Source organism: Aphelocoma coerulescens, assembly GCF_041296385.1.
Source record: "Aphelocoma coerulescens isolate FSJ_1873_10779 chromosome Z unlocalized genomic scaffold, UR_Acoe_1.0 ChrZ, whole genome shotgun sequence".
Lineage (NCBI taxonomy): Eukaryota > Metazoa > Chordata > Aves > Passeriformes > Corvidae > Aphelocoma > Aphelocoma coerulescens.
In genome coordinates, this window is record NW_027184085.1 from 3,560,206 (window position 1) to 3,576,146 (window position 15,941).

At 39.6% G+C, this 15,941-nt stretch overlaps 1 protein-coding gene across 10 annotated transcripts in view; it reads right to left on the reverse strand.

Moving 5' to 3' along the window:
- The window catches only part of LOC138102991 (urea transporter 2-like), a 302,433-nt gene that overhangs the window by 170,141 nt on the left and 116,351 nt on the right, over positions 1-15,941 (reverse strand). Inside the window, exon 3 of one of the 10 annotated variants that reach the window (XM_069000877.1) lies at positions 9,316-9,454. The exons of the other annotated variants lie outside the window; for them this stretch is intronic. The gene's annotated coding sequence lies outside the window, so the exon portion shown is untranslated. The remainder of the gene's footprint in view (positions 1-9,315; positions 9,455-15,941) is intronic. 10 annotated transcript variants of the gene reach the window in all.

A 15,941-nucleotide genomic window follows, 5' to 3' on the forward strand; every position in this document is an offset into this window, starting at 1 on the left:
CCTCATATAAACTGTGAAAAAATAATAAAGTTAGGCCAAAAGATCCATGGATTCGTGGATGAAATCCAGCCTATTTTTTTAAGCCACTGGTTTGTGAATACTGGTGAAGAGAAAGGAACTCTTCCCAAGGAAATCACAAAGTTTGCGTTTAGGGCTCACAAACTGTATCCAGCAACCTACATCTCAGGGGATGTAAAAATATAAGAGAGGTCTGTAAGATTAAGTAATCTAATCTGACATTTTGCATATTTAAAAGGCAGAAAATACTGCCTTGTGGTGCCTATTTTATTAAAATAAAAAGTGTTTGGCCAAAGTGTCCCACAAAGCACTTGATCTGGATTTGAAGTCATTCAGCAAAAATACATCTCACTGAATATTGCCATCTGCAATGCGTATGTCTCCATCTCAGATTGAAAATTAGGGATGAAAGTAGAAGTGTATGGGGAAAAGGGCAACTCATTCTGCAAAAAACAGTTAACAGGGGTTAAAGGCATGGTTCCTATTTCCTGACAGTGCCCTTTTCAAACCCACTGCAATCTTCCCAACAAGTCAAGCAAGTTTTGATTTGGGTGTGGTGGTTATGAAAACCTATAGTACAATGGAACATGATTTTCAAACACACGTATGGGCAAGACCATACATTATTCCAACTAATCCTACCTATTAGAGAAAGAAAGAAAGAACATTGCTGATGTTTGCTTGCTTGGCTGTTGCTATTTTGTAAACTTGCTTAGAAAGCTTTTTACTGGTTTGGGCATTTAAGACAATGTGGTTAAAAAAGCCCTCTGGTGGCTTTAAATATTAGGGCTACACTAGAGATGGAAGATTTCTAAAATTTTTATACTTAGAGCCTAAGACATTATTTCTTCTGGAACAAAAATAATTTTTATATATATATATACTCGTATGCATGAGCTGGAGTTTGCCCATGATGTAATTTTTATGCTATTGTATAAAAATTACTCTAGTAATTTACACAGCTCACTAATCCCTCACACATACTAATCTTACCCTCTGAAACTATAAATTAGAAACACAGTTAAATTCTTGTATTTTCCTTAAAATGTGGGTGCACAGGGAGGAGTTCAAATGCATAAGAAAGCCTTTCAACTGGTCTACTAAAGGACCAGGTGTCCAATCTGAAAATTTCCCCTAAAAATATAACTAAAGGTGAGTGTGAAGAATTAGAATGTGGCTCTGGCTTTCAAAGTTCCTTAAAAAGAAAAAAAAAAAAGAAAAGAGAAGTAAGCTTTATTTCCCACAAATGATTCAATAGTTAAAATTCACATTTCATTTACAGCCCAATAATATGTTCTATGCACACACAGACACAGCCTGTCATTTTATATATGGGTTTTGTGAGGTTATAATGGCAATAAAATAACAATCCACAGTTCTCCTGAGAAGGGAGGAGTGCTCCTTGCAAAGTTTCCTCTCTCCAAGCACCACAGCCATGAAGATGGCACTCAGATTATGTCCTGCTGATTGTTAATTTCAAATCTAGAAGTTTATTAATTTTGACTCATAGCAGAAAAGTCCATGACCAGTTATTATTCAGGAAAAAATCCTGCTGTTTAGCCAAAGAACTGCACTGAGCAATGCTGCACTTGATGTGCTTGTGATAAATGTTCACATGACAAGGTTATTTGGTGTACAGCGGCTGGAGGGGTTGTCATAGCAACCTGTGCACGATGCTCATAAATTTGATGTGTAGTTATCCTTGCTGTGTATGCAAAAAACCACAAAGCCAACTGAAGCAGTTTAATTTACAGCATTGACTATCCCTAAAATAAAAGGAAAAAAAGAAAAGAAAAAGAAAAGAAAAGAAAGGGAAAGAAAAGAAAAAAGAAAAGAGGGAAGAAAAGAAAAGAAAAAAAAAGAAAGAAAAAAAGAAAAGAAAAGAAAAAAGAAAAGAAAAGAAAAGAAAAGAAAAGAAAAGAAAAGAAAAGAAAAGAAAAGAAAAGAAAAGAAAAGAAAAGAAAAGAAAAGAAAAGAAAAGAAAAGAAAAAAGAAAAGAAAAGAGGAAAGAAAAGAGGAAAGGAAAGGAAAGGAAAGGAAAGGAAAGGAAAGGAAAGGAAAGGAAAGGAAAGGAAAGGAAAGGAAAGGAAAGGAAAGGAAAGGAAAGGAAAGGAAAGGAAAGGAAAGGAAAGGAAAGGAAAGGAAAGGAAAGAAAAAAAGGAAAGGAAAGAAAAGAAAAGAGAAAAGAAAAGATAAGAATAATGAATTATAAGGTTATAGACTTCTTCAGGTTACATTCCTTCACAAGCTCTTCAAAGCCAAAAAGACTTTTAAGATAATTGTTATGGTAGGAAGTGCAAGTTGTCATTGAGAAAGAAACAAAAAAAGAGCTTTCTTGAAAATCTCTGCTGGAGTATATTGGTTGTTTTCTGCTGCTCGTGCAAACAGCTGACTGTAAGTGAAAAAACCCCTAACACCCTCTTTTCTGTTTTGCTTTTTTTTCTTCAGAAATGTTGAGATGAAACCTTGAATCACCTGTCAAGTAGGCCATGATGAAATGCCCTCCTTTCCATAAAAGTTACCAGGATAAGAAGAATCTATCATTCTCTGCAGTTCTGTCTTGTTCAAATACAGGACAAAATTGAAGAGAAAGGTAAAAAGAACACTCATTTCTGATGGGTAAAAAAAAGGTTTATCTGGAGACGATAAAAACAGTAGATGAAGAAGAAGAAGACCAGGGCTTTTTATGAACCTGGTCATCAAAACCTTCAGTTTGGACAAGTTCCTTAAATTATGTGTTTCAGTCTCTCTATCTGTACAACAGGGATTTGTTATTTCCATTCTCAGGAATAACTTATCAACCCTCTTAGAAGGACGAAGTGTCTGGAAGACTGGAGATTTTAGAGAAGAACCTACTTGCAGGGAGTAAGTAGTCTGAACCATCCCCGATGCCTGAGATGGGCACCTGAAAACAGAGACTAGACAAGAATAAAGGAATAAAGGTAGGTGTTTATTTGAAGGGCCTTCAAGGTACACTCTGGGGAGTTAAAAGGCTGCACCCAAGATGGACCCTGGGTCACGAGTTCTCCACACTTTTATAAGTTTGGTGCATTTGCATATCAGGATCAATTCTCCAGTTACAACCCCAGTTAATGATGTAACTACCCCAAGTTTGCCCTCCTCTTCAGAGGCCTTAGTTTACAGATTTTGGGGCCTGGGACAATCTAGGTGTCTTTGGAGAGCAAACCTAGAGTGGCTTGTTATGTCTAACCAGCGTGAGAGAACAGCAGCTAACAGGCCACAAGAAACTTGAGTTACACACTAGGCAGTACAGGATTTGAAAAATATAAAAGTTAAAAACTAAGTCATCATCCCCCACCAGAACAGGGGAGAGTAGTGGTGGATATTCTCCCTGCTGGTGTCCCTGTATCCCACTGCACCCCAAGGCTGCACTAAAATTACAGAAATGAAAGTACCAAGGAGCAAGAGAAGCATCTTTGTCTTGTGTCTGCACTCAAACTGATGCAAATCATGTACTTTTGCAATGGGATGAAATGAGTGCCAAATCATCAGAGAAATCATAGGCTCATGAAATGTGTTGGAAAAGACTGTAAATACCATCTTGTTCCACCCCCTGCTGTGGTGGAACTTCCCCTTGATTAGGTGGCTCTAAGTCCCATCCAACCTGGCCTTGAACACTTTTAGGGATGAGGCAGCCAGAACGTCTCTGGCAACCTCTAAGCCCTAAAGCATTTGGGTCCCTCCACTGGATGATGTAGATATTAATTATTATTTCCAAATACACAAATATTAGCGTCAAGGATCTTTGGCATAATCAAATCAAGAAGCTTCCAGGTGCACGACAAGAGTTCCTGCTGTTCAGTACCACCCTCCTGTTCCAATGGCCAGGTCTTTTCAAGGAGCTGCTTCAGTAAAGACAAAAGATACTTCTAAATATGCAAAAGTTTCCCCCTAAATTTTCTAAACTTTATGACTGACATGACATAACATATAACTTATATCCCATGGATAACTGCATCTTTTTTTTCAAGAAGTTGTGTTCCTTGACTTCTTGTCATAGAAATAAATATCTAGTCATACAGATGAACTCAAACGTGTAGTTCAAATTACAAAAGGAGGTAATAAAGGCACAACGTTCCTGCTGAGAAGAGGGTTATCCTGACACAGACACTCCTAGAAAGTGATTCATCCCAGCCTCAGAGGGGTGCTCAAAGCAGGCAGATGATTACTGTCTGGGAAAGCATATTTCTGTCTGATGGCCCACTGGGATGCTGGAATGACTACCTCAAATTTAGATACTGAAAGACCTGAAGAGGAGCAATCTAAGCTAACCATAGGTGTCTACAGTGCAGATGTCTTCATGTGAGCTAGTTATCATGTTCAGGGAGACCTAGTAGGTCTAGGCACTAGGGCAGTTAACAGGCCTTAGGGCAAAATTAATTTCACCACTGAGTTGATTCCTAACTTTTGATTAGATGAGTCCATTCCTAATTTTCAGTAAGTGCTTTGACTACATTTTTTTGTTGATAATAGGAATCTAGATGACTACTTCATGTGTAGTCTCTTTCAATGAGGATCCATAAAAGTAGTTAAAATTGACCTTGCATGAAAATCCTTTTTCCTCACTTAGTGCTGAAACCTCAGTGATACCCGTGCCTTCCACATTCCTTCCTCCAGATAACTGCATTTTCAAGGATTTCTTTTTATATATACTTCTTTGCAGCTGCCCTTTAAAATGACAAGTTTCTCTGGTGCCATGTTTTTAGTGAAACAGGGTTTTCCCACAGGGACTGTCACCTTATACAGAGAAAACCTATCTTGCTACTACCAGCAATGTTTAGAGAGAGAACCACAGAGTCTCAGTGCATGTGGTCTCACACAGTGTAATAAAATGTGTCCCCGGAGTGTGATCCAGCTTTAAACATCTACCACATGAATGATAACACCAGAGCTGGTCATCCTGGGCTCCCTTTGTAGTGAATGGTGGGGGGAAGTGTGGATGGGTGGAAAGAAGACTTTTGAGGCACGATTCATCTGGATGAATTTAGGTCTATTTCAGGATGAAGTGAATCACATCCCGAAAGATCTCTATAGGAACCCGGAATGACTAATGCAGGAGTAATCACCTGCATGACAGACACACTCAAGAGACGGTGGCTTCAGTGCACAGTGTGCCTTAGCAACCTCATGGAAGATGAGCACAGTTTTTGCCTGTCCTCCTAGCCTAACGACACAGCAATCAAGCAAGAGATTACTCACATCTAGACAGATTTTATGCAGAATGCAGTGTAAAATGGTCAAACTCTTCCGTTTTTTTTTGTCTCCCGAGAATCCGCCAAGATGTAGCATGAATCAGTGCTTGCTGCACTGAACACATAGGACTGCTGCATCTTGTGAAGGGTTCCTGCTGAAAGAAGTGTGGTTGTTTTGTTATTCTGTCTTTTCCTGCCTCTCAGGGGAAAAATAAAGTCTTGGTATGTGGCAGTGGGGACTCCTGAAGCAAGGGGAAGCAAGAAGAAAACTCTGTGGTTTCTCACATTCTTTATTTCTGCACAGCAAAAGGGAGAAATGGCCCAGTTGTGTGACCAGAGGGAATTAATTTTGAAAACTGCACTGCTGTGAAGCTGCCAGGCAGCTGAAAAGAGGTTTTTCAAGCCAGTGATCCTGATTCATGTCACGGGGGCTGGGAGTAGAGGTGCTCTGGTCAGGCTTCACTCTCCACACTCAGTGCAGAGGTCTCATGCTTTAAACCCTGGTGACTGAGGATGCTGGTGCTTGCTGAATTTGTTATCTCTGTTGGATCTGCAGAAATGAAAGGTGAGCTTAAAGAAAAGCCCACAAGAGGCCAGCAAGGGAAGATGTTAGCAAGAAAAAACATCTTTCTCTCACTTTCTAGCCAAAGACTGTTGACTACGTGGGTCCATATTTCATCATCAAAGGGTAGCTCAGAAAAAAAAAAATGAAGGAAAGAAGCATGTTAAATTTAACATAAGGCATGTTGAAAAACTACCAGATGAGTAAGAGAAGCATCTTAAAACAATAAAATACAGGATGTCTGGACCAACAACACATACCACTGGAGTTCTCCAAGTTCCTGTTTGGTGATTTGAAAATATCTATGATTTATATGTTTGAATTTTATTTTTTTTTAGTAACATATTGAAGTTTCTTACTGCCCTGCACAATTTTTCTCCATAGTTCTATAGTAAAGCAAGCTAAGGAAAAACCCAGAGTTTCTCTCCTTTGGTCAGATATTGCAGGAATTAAGGAAAGATTAGAGACTATCAGCTTTTCAAATCATTTTCTCAAAGTGTCTGGAAAAATGCAGTCAGATGGCAGCTTCACTCATTTTTTTTATGATGTATACAGAGGAGAACATAAATCTCCCAGTCACCGAGACCATGACACAGATGTGAAACTGATGTTAGAACTAAAACAGAGGAAGCTCCATTTCAGCCAAGAACCAATGTTTGTTGTGGTCAGACATCTCCATGTAATCCTTTCCATTAAGGAGAAGTGGAATAATATTATATTTCTATAGTTATATAATAGCTATATCTTGATTGATATCCTTGTGACACTGAAGTAAAAGGAAACGTAATTCCTTTCAATAGGACCAGCTCTGTTACCTCTTTACATTTTGGTGTATTCCCTCTAATCTGAAAAGCCTTCAGCTACATGTTTTTCAAACTCAACACTAGCCATGTGGACATGGGTGGATTAAACTCTCCCAAGTCAAGCTGTCCTGACTTTAGAAAGCTGCAAACAGATGTCACAGCCTCCAAAAGAGCCTTGTCTCAGCCCCAGGAATGGATGATTTACCCCCCTGGATGAGTGAGGGGCAATTTTCCCATGCGTTTTGCTGCCTGACTTTTATCACCCCAGCTGCTTGTTTCTCATGCTCCTGAAAACACAGACTCAGGTTTGTGCCCAGCTGCCACTGTGCAACATGCTCTGGGTTCATGCCTTGGGCTTTGCCTCTCTGCTCACATATCCACAGCCTCAGGGGTTGTTTGACTGCGCCTGAGCTCACCATTCCCCGTGCTGGATTAGAATATGGAGCACAGACACAGATAAAGGGAAATGAAAAATCAGGACAATACTTTTTTGTCAAGTTGTTCATTGAACTGGGATGTGAGAAAAAGGGCCTTACACAAAAGGGCCGTGGGCTCATCAGTGGTCATAATGAATAAACCCTTCTGAATCTCTCCTGTGAGAAAAGGCTGAGAGAATGGGAACTTTCTTGCCTGGAAAAGAGAAGCTTTGGGGTGGCCTAGTTTGTGGCTTTCCGGTACCTAAAGGGAACCACCAACAAAGATGGGCAGAGAGTGTTTACAAGGGCCTGGAGTGACAGAACAACGGGCATGGCTTCAAATTGAAAGGCAGTAGGTTTAGATTGGACATTAGGAAGAAATTCTTCCCTGTGAGGGTGGTGAGGCCCTGGCAGAGGGTGCCCAGAGAAGCTGTGACTGGCCCATCCCTGGAAGTGTCCAAGGCCAGGTTAGACAGGGCTTGGAGCAGCCTGGGCTAGTGGAAGGTGTCCCTTTCTGTGGCAGGGGGTGGGATGAGATAATCTTTACAATCCTTCCAACCCAGGCCACTCTATGATTCTATGAAGGATTTCAGTGTTGTCAAACAACACTCAGTTTCCTATTGAACACTGTATCATGATGTAAGTGTCATGATGAAAGAATTCAAATCTGGGTATTTTTTTCTAGAGCATTTTGATGTCACCCTTCTGTGTAGTAATCAGGTTAAGTTTTTTATTTAGTATTTTATTATCTAAGTGAAAATGGTTATAGGCACATCAGGGAAATTAATGAAATGGAAAAACAACAAGCAAAGTAAAACTCAAAATGTATTGACTTGAGGTACACTTATTTTTTCAGGAAAACGAAAGAGGATTTAAGCGTATGAATAAAACTGAAGCAAAGTAAGAGCTTTGCAGAGAGCAGCTCATGGAACAGCAGTTGTGCTCAACCCAAGAGTTCACCCCCTCACACAAAATCCAGCACAAAATGCTTCTTCACTCCCATTTAAACTTGCAGTTGCTTCTGTGGAGTGTGCTCCTTTTGGACAGCTACTTCCTGCGAGCAAATGAGCTCTTGCATGAGATGAGGGAGGAAACAAGAGTTAAGCTCACAGTAACTCCTGTCTTTGCACTGGGAGCTCTATGGGATCACACTGCTTAGCACAGCGGGAGGATAGGATCACCAGGAAAGCCCTCAACCAAAGCTCTGTCAAAGTGACAGTCAGACAAGACAGACACGAATCTGACTGCTACCTTCACAGCGAGGACGCTTGTTTAGACTGAATCTGACAAGATAAAATTAAACTGCACACAGCTAATAAATCTTAAAGGAGCTTAATTTTTTACATATATTTTTTAAGTAAGTGATGCCTCGGGCAAGGATGAGCAGTCCAGAAGGAAAAAGATTTATAGTATTTTTTTAAAATTCTGTAATCCACCTTATCTGCTGTGTTTCCTGCATTATTCCTGCCTCTGAAATATTCAGATCCATGTTGGTTACATAAGCCCCAGTCCTGATGAGTTGTACTCAGCTAGTTGGGGAACCTAAACAGGAGTGTGCAACTTCCAGGTCATTAAAGATAAACAGCTCAGCTTGATTTCTAAACACTCAGAGCCACTTACTGGTTCAAGAGCATTAAAAAAAAAAAAAAAAAAAAAAAAAAAAAAGTTTTGAATCTTGATTTTGAAGGAGTCACAGACTGCTTCTGAATGTCCAAGCCTGGATTCATCTCTCCTCACTTAATTTCTCAGGAAATATGTCTCTCTAAACAGAACGGTTGAATTTATTTCCAACAAGTTATTCACATGGGGTTGGTTATTACTGATCTACTGAGTGCAGGACTGAAAAGTTTGAATGATATTCCTTAATGGATGGACATGTACAATGGAAAATGTAGGATGAGTATCAGGGGAAAATTCATTTGGGTAAGGTGTATATCACGGGATGTGGTTTTTCCTTACAGACAAAAAGCTGGATAACATTTCTTGGTCTGTCTTCAAGCTAGGTTAGATCAAGCATTAGGAAATGCAGTGAAAGAAATAATGTTTGACTGGCCTGTAGATTACTAGGGTACCCTAGCAGAAGGTGGAAGAACTGTGGTAGAACTTTATGAGTTTCTAGCGTCTATAATTTTGATAATGATGCCCCTTCCAATAATTCAGCCTGAAGCCACAGGACACCTGAGCATAATGAGGATAAAGCCTATCAAAATGCATTTACTTCACTTTATTCTTACACAGCACAAAAGAAGGCACCTCAGAAATAGCTCTTGCAATAACACCATATCTTTGCTAGAAAATCTTACCTCCAAAAAGACCGAAGATTTTTCCCTGGACAGGCTGAAGAACCATGCTGATTCTGACCCTCAGAACATAGGGTGACCAAAGTTCTGCCAGATATATCGGGCCATAGTTGCTGAATGCCGTAAAAACGAGTGACAAAACCTTGAAATAAATTGAGAATTTTAGGGCGAGTTGGTGTAAAGACTGTAAAATGTGAGCCAAGTGTTCACCTACTTGCTGATGTTTTTTTCACAGGTCTGTTCTACCCTCTGCACATTCCTGTGGCTGCCATTAATGCCAATGGGAGTGACACACCAGCAAGTGTAGTGGAGGGTAAAAAGAGGTCAAGGAACGCGTCCACCTTGAGCTGGATTTGGAACTCAGCTGCACAGGTGTAAATGAAGATGTGAAGTGAATTTTCTGTGTTTTGTGCCTGTGTAAAAGTGATCAGAGTTGTCTAGATTTTAAAAAATGTTGTAGTAGATTAGAGATATGTTTTTTAAGTTTGTTTTAGACAACCTAAACTAGATAACAATTCTATATGAGCTATAATAACTATATGAAGGACACCTTCATTTCTATTTGTATATGTATGCGTGCCTTTTAATGTTCCTTATAAACATATTTTACAATTTTACTCTTGTATATCTATTGGTACAGTTTTTCTTTATTTTCTGTGTGCGTACAAATGAGTGTGCATTTCCAGGTGTTTTTTACTGATCCACTTGGAGATGCCTTTTCAAAGCTGCACAACCACTAGACACACAGGCTCATGCTACAATGCCCTCAGTTGTTGAGACATTCCGTTGGCCTTTGCTCCTAAGGGAAAGTTGAAAGTGCCCTTGGCTTTGTTATTCTTCCATATTCTCTGTTGCAGACCTAAACTGGAGGATCTTGTCCTGTTATTGCCTCTGTAAGCTCTTGTGAGAGAAGTTGCAGACCTTGTTTCACACAAAGGGTCACACTATGGGGTCAAGGGACACCATTCCCTTATTTCACTGGAGGTAAGAGCAGGGTCTTTATCACACAGAATTAAGGGAGATGTTCAAATTATAGTAGGTGGTGGAAAAAAAAGCAGATCTAGTCCTAAGATATTTGCTGGTCTGTATGAAGTTAAGATAAATCAAATTATACAAAATCTACACCATCATATGCAAAAATTATTCCTCCCAGGATGAAATTGTCTGAGGCTGGTCACAAAGTGGCCACTTGAAACATCAACTTGTTATCCCTTTTGAAAAAATTAATCAAGAAATCGTGATGCAATAGTATGAGAGAGAAGGCAAAGAAATGTGTCCTTTGAAGCAACGACTGTACAGATCATCCAAGAAATCAGCAGGGCATGAACAAGACAGAGCCTGGTAAGCAGCAAACGGCACTGTGCACCCTCCCTACCCTACCACAACCAGCATTTTGAGGAAAACCAATGTGTCCTCTCTTATGGATAAATTCCAGGTACATTGCAGTGCAAAGTAATAATTAAAAATACCTTTTACTCTGTAGTCCCTTCAGAAGCCACAGGGGCTCCAGAGCTTTATGAAAAGTAGTCAATCTTGTGATAACTAAAATCTCCTTGGGAAAGGGAGTGACTTCTTTTGATCATGTGATGCCTCTGAGCAAGAGGATGCTCTGTGCTCACAGGAGGCATTTCAGACCTGCCACAAACCCAGAGAATACAGCACCTAGTGATGGCAGAGCTCTGTACAAAGCACAGCTAGCACAGAGCTGACTTTCACAGGAAACTCCCCACACTGCCTGATCTTATTAATTTATTTGTTTATCTTCTCTTGCATATTCCCTTACAGTCTTTCATGTCATATGCACATAGCATTTTATAAATATCAGAGAAATCAAGCCACTCCCTTTTGGATGGTGAGGAGCTGCTAGTTTTGCTTTACATATAACAGCATCAGGCACAGAGCAAGGCTTCCCATAAAGCTATAGCAGCCATGGTGTTAGACCCACAGCTACTCCAGCCTTTCCAACTCTGAGCTTTCGCCCTTAGCCAGGAACAGATCTAAGCTTTGGCTTTAAAACACTCCTACTGAAGAAAATTTAATAGCTGCTGTTGAGCAAAGAGGTCTTCACCATCATGGACAATTCTGTTTTAAACAGTCCTGGGATCTAAAAGACTTAAAAAATGGGAAAAAACCCCACATACTGGGAAAAGAGTAGGGTATGCCTGGACCTCCTCAGTCTACGAGCACATTTTTTGTATGTTAATGGGATGGACTGTATGTCAAGAGCAGCCCACACGCCTGCACACAACCCTTGCTTCATTCTGTTACTGGATAGAATAAAAGATGCTTTTATATGGAGGAAACATGAGGAGCCTGAAGGAAACTCTTTTCACTGAAGTGTTTTTAGGCCTGGGATTACCAGCCTGGGTTTTACTCAGATCTCTAAATGGATTCTCCCTGGGAAACAGGAGGTTACAAAAGCAGATGTCTGCTAGACGCAATTGCCTGTTTCCCCCCAAGTGGCAAAGTCACTCAATTTGCTGAGTGGGGAAACCACTACAGCACAATATATAATAACTCAAGGCATTTGTTTCAGAATGTGACATTCTTTCATTACCCACTCCCAGCCCTCAACATTACTTCAGACACACATTATTAAACCACAGCTAATTATTAAATATTTAACAAAGACTGTACAGTACGTTGCAACTGCTAAAGTAGGCAGAGCTATACAGATTGATTTCTCTGTGTCTGGAGCTCAGTATGCATCAAACAGCATGGATGCTTTGAAATTTCAAGTCACAGGACCAAGTTTTGATGGTTGATAGTGCTCAAAGGGGAGTGCTTTCTTTAGCCCATGAATATTTTTATGATATTGAAGAAACATCCAGAACAGAGAGAAAATCTTGAAATCCTAAAAAAACATAAATCTTCAAAGTGAAAAAAATATATCTCTCTGGTTTAGCCAAGAATTCTTTTAGATAAATATGAAATGTTTGACCATCTTAATCTATCATTATAACGTAATTCAAGTTTTAAAAGCTAAGTTTATTTCAAATGGAAATATTTTCACTTTTTTAAATTTAAAAGGAAAGTGCCTTCAAATTTTGAGGAAAACAAGAACAATTTAGGCAAAGTCAGTCTCATTCAGGGGCAAATTTTGCCTGCTTGACCTTTCAAACTTTGTAGTTGGCAGCTTGGTGTTTACGTTTCAGCTTTAAAGACCTTTGTTTAAATCCAATTTGCTTGTCATGTAGAATAAATGTTGGAACTTCTATTTAATCCTTTCACAGATATTTCTGCACACAGATTAATGAATTTTAAAGCCATTATGATCATCTAGTCTGACCTTCTGCATAACACGAGTCATAAAATGTCACCCAGCAATTTTGCATCAAGCCCAGTCATCTGTGGTTGAGCTGAAGCTGTCACACTGCGGAGCACGACTTTCAGCATATCCAGGGGAGATGAACGGTAGCAAGCACCACAGTTTAGCAAAGACAATTTTTGTGGCAAAGTATTAGCGAATTGAAGTTGCTATGGCACCAGAAACGACAAAAAATACAAAATTACTTTTTAATGTCTTCAAAAAATGTCGAGTAAGAAGGTTGTTGTGTGTGTTTTTTAGGACACCTTATTTCTTAATGTCAGGGGTAAGAAATCTCAGGCACATGGTGTTATCACTATTGCAACAGGATTGCTACCTAGTCATCCAAGTTTTGATCCACATTCCAGGAATGTGGGCTGGGAAGGACAATTGCTGTCAGTAGGGCTGAGGCTTTGATCAGCCTGGTCTAGTGGGAAGTAGAGATAGAATGGTTTGTGTTGGAAGGGACATTAAAGCTCATCTTGTTCCACCCCTTGCCATGGGCAGGGACACCTTTCACTATCCCAGTTGCTCCAAGCCCTGTCCAGCCTGGCCTTGGACATTTCCAGGGATCCAGGGGCAGCCACAGCTGCTCTGGGCACCCTGTGCCAGGGCCTGCCCACCCTCACAAGGAATAATTTATTCCCGATATCCAATATAACTCTGCCCTCTGTCAATGTGAAGCTATACCCTGTTGTCCTGCCACCCTGTTCCTTTTTCCAAAGTCCCTGTTTATGTTTTGAAGAAGTTGAGCAAATATTACAATAATTGACCTGGATAAATAATTATTATTTGCCTTCCTCCGAAGTGCAGAATTACAGAGGTGGGATGGAAGGGAGGGAATATGATGCTCCCCAGTGGCCATAGCCAGTCCCGGGGTTTCCGTTCTTCACCAGCACATTGCAGCTGCTCAAGCTCTCTTGCTTTTCCATCAAGGCACAGATGGGTTAACTAGGAGACTCATGTACATTTTTTAATAATCAGTCATAGAAGTGGGGTTCAATGCCTGTGATGTTGCCTCCTCTGTCTGATTTTTAGAAGGTTTAGATGTGCTTGTAAGTATTTGGCAGAGTCAATATTCAATGGAAAATTGGGAACAAAGCAACATTTTCTTGGCTGGAATATGCTCACTCTGGTTAAACTTCTGTCAGGAAAGTTTTATCAGGGCCAAAACATTTTTTTTTTGAGTTAAAACAAGGATGGGATGATTTTGGTTCATATGAACCAGGGACTCAGATCCTGTATAGGTAGTGTCTGAGTAGCTGGTACAGAGGGGTGGGTCTTCTGAGAGGGGTTTTTTGAAAATGCACCTGGGTTTCTCTAAAAAGGCTTTAAAAAAAAAAAAAGAGAAATTGTCAGCAGAAAAAGTGTCTTTTAATTAATTTGAAAAGTGCTGCAGAATAGCAATCTTAACTCCCACAAAGCTTTGGGCAGGCTCAATGGTCCCCTGCCTTCTTACAGTCAACCTTTTTGAGAACCATTGCAGATTATGGGCTTCAGAAAGAAACAACATTGTTCCTCAAAGAAATTCCAGCACCATTTCCATTAGGAGCAATTGAAAATGTGCCTGTGAATTAAAGGGGCTGCTTTAAAACACATTTTGAAAGACTATCTCTGGCCATGGTGGGGTTAGATCACACCCTGTATAAAGAATGGAGAAGTGCAATCTTCAGAATTTGTTTGCAATGAAGTCAGTGGGAGCTTTGCTTCAGAGCAGCCCAGTACTGATTCACTGGGTGGAAAAATCATCTGATCAAAAGTCTCTGTTTCCCATAAATTATCCAAAGAACAGAAAAAAAAAGTGATCTTGCTGGTAATTATGGGAAGTTTATGACACATTTTCTTAAAATTGGGTTCCCTTGGGATAGACTTTGAGGAAGACTACATGTGAGTTGCCCTTTGAATAAAAAGAAGGAGATTTTTTTCTGTGATGCTGAGCATCAGAGAAATAAGAAAAAAAAGAACACAGAATGAAAGCCCCAAAATTTGTTTATAATTAGTGGGCTTAAGAGGACTTGGAAGACTGAAAAAACCCCTTCTTCCTTTCCTTCCTTGTTAATTGCATACAGAGCATTTCCTCTTTCTTTTTTCCTCCTATATTCTGAAAACAATTAGGAAGACAAATTTGAAAACTGTATCATAGGTGGACTAATCATAGAGAGAGGCTGAATGATTGAATTTTGTGGATAAATTATATAAGCCGTCAAGCATGCCTTAATTGTCTCAGTAAGACATAGCCAACCCAAACTGTGATGGACTAAAATCTTGCATTAAATGATGTTTTAGAATTAGACTTTAAAAAAAAAAAAAAAAAAAAAAAGATGAATAATTCCCATTTTGCATGTGCTGATCTGACTGCTGCACAGAGTTGGAATGATTTCTGCCAACACTCACTGCCTGGTTTGGTTTGGGCAAGTCACACCTATAACAAGTGTTTTGGGGCTTGTGTATAACCTGCTGGCTCTTGTTAAAGTACATTTCAGCCTTTGATGTATGTGAAACAATATTGTCAGTCCCCCTTACCACACAAATCATAAGTCTGACTAACAAAAACACAAAGATTGTGTATAGAATAATGAGCTCCCAAAGGGTGGAAAGAGGGTTCTTTCACACTGAGCTGCACACAGGCACGTATTAATGCAGTTTGATTTGATCACTGGAAAATTGTGTCCTGTAATTACTAAGCAAACATGAGGTGGAATGACAGGGAAGTGCAGTGAAACGGGGCTTTGAGGTGGAAGATGGATTTTCAGAAAGTGCAGTTGGGAAGGAACGCATACAAATCCTGCAAGACTGCCTTGAATACAGGGGGCCCATTGGTTAAGAGATTAATTGTAGGCTCACTTAGTCCACCAGGACCTGTATGGGGCAGTATAGACCAAGAATTATCATGAAAGAAGTGGATTTGGGGCATGTTGGTTCTCATACAGTAGGCACCACTTTTGGAAAGCATCAGTTTTTTGTGAATGGCTCCTATTTTCCTTCCAAAATTATTGATTTTTTTTTAATTATTAAAATTCAGTTTTCATTTTGATACTTTTTAGCAGAATTGTAACAGCTTTTCCCTTTATTGAATGTTATGACAACATACAAACTAAATTTACTCAAAGTCCTTCAGTATATTCACAAATATCACTCTCTACTACATAATATCAATTATTACACCTTAATTTTCAATTTTTTTATTCATCAGTATTAGAGATCTTTTTCCAATGTCAAAGATGCTACAAATGCACATCTCTCCCTTAGGAAGCTACTTAAATTTGGATTTTTCTGCAGACTTCTTTGGTGACACTTAAAAAAAATCCAACCTACCTCGTAG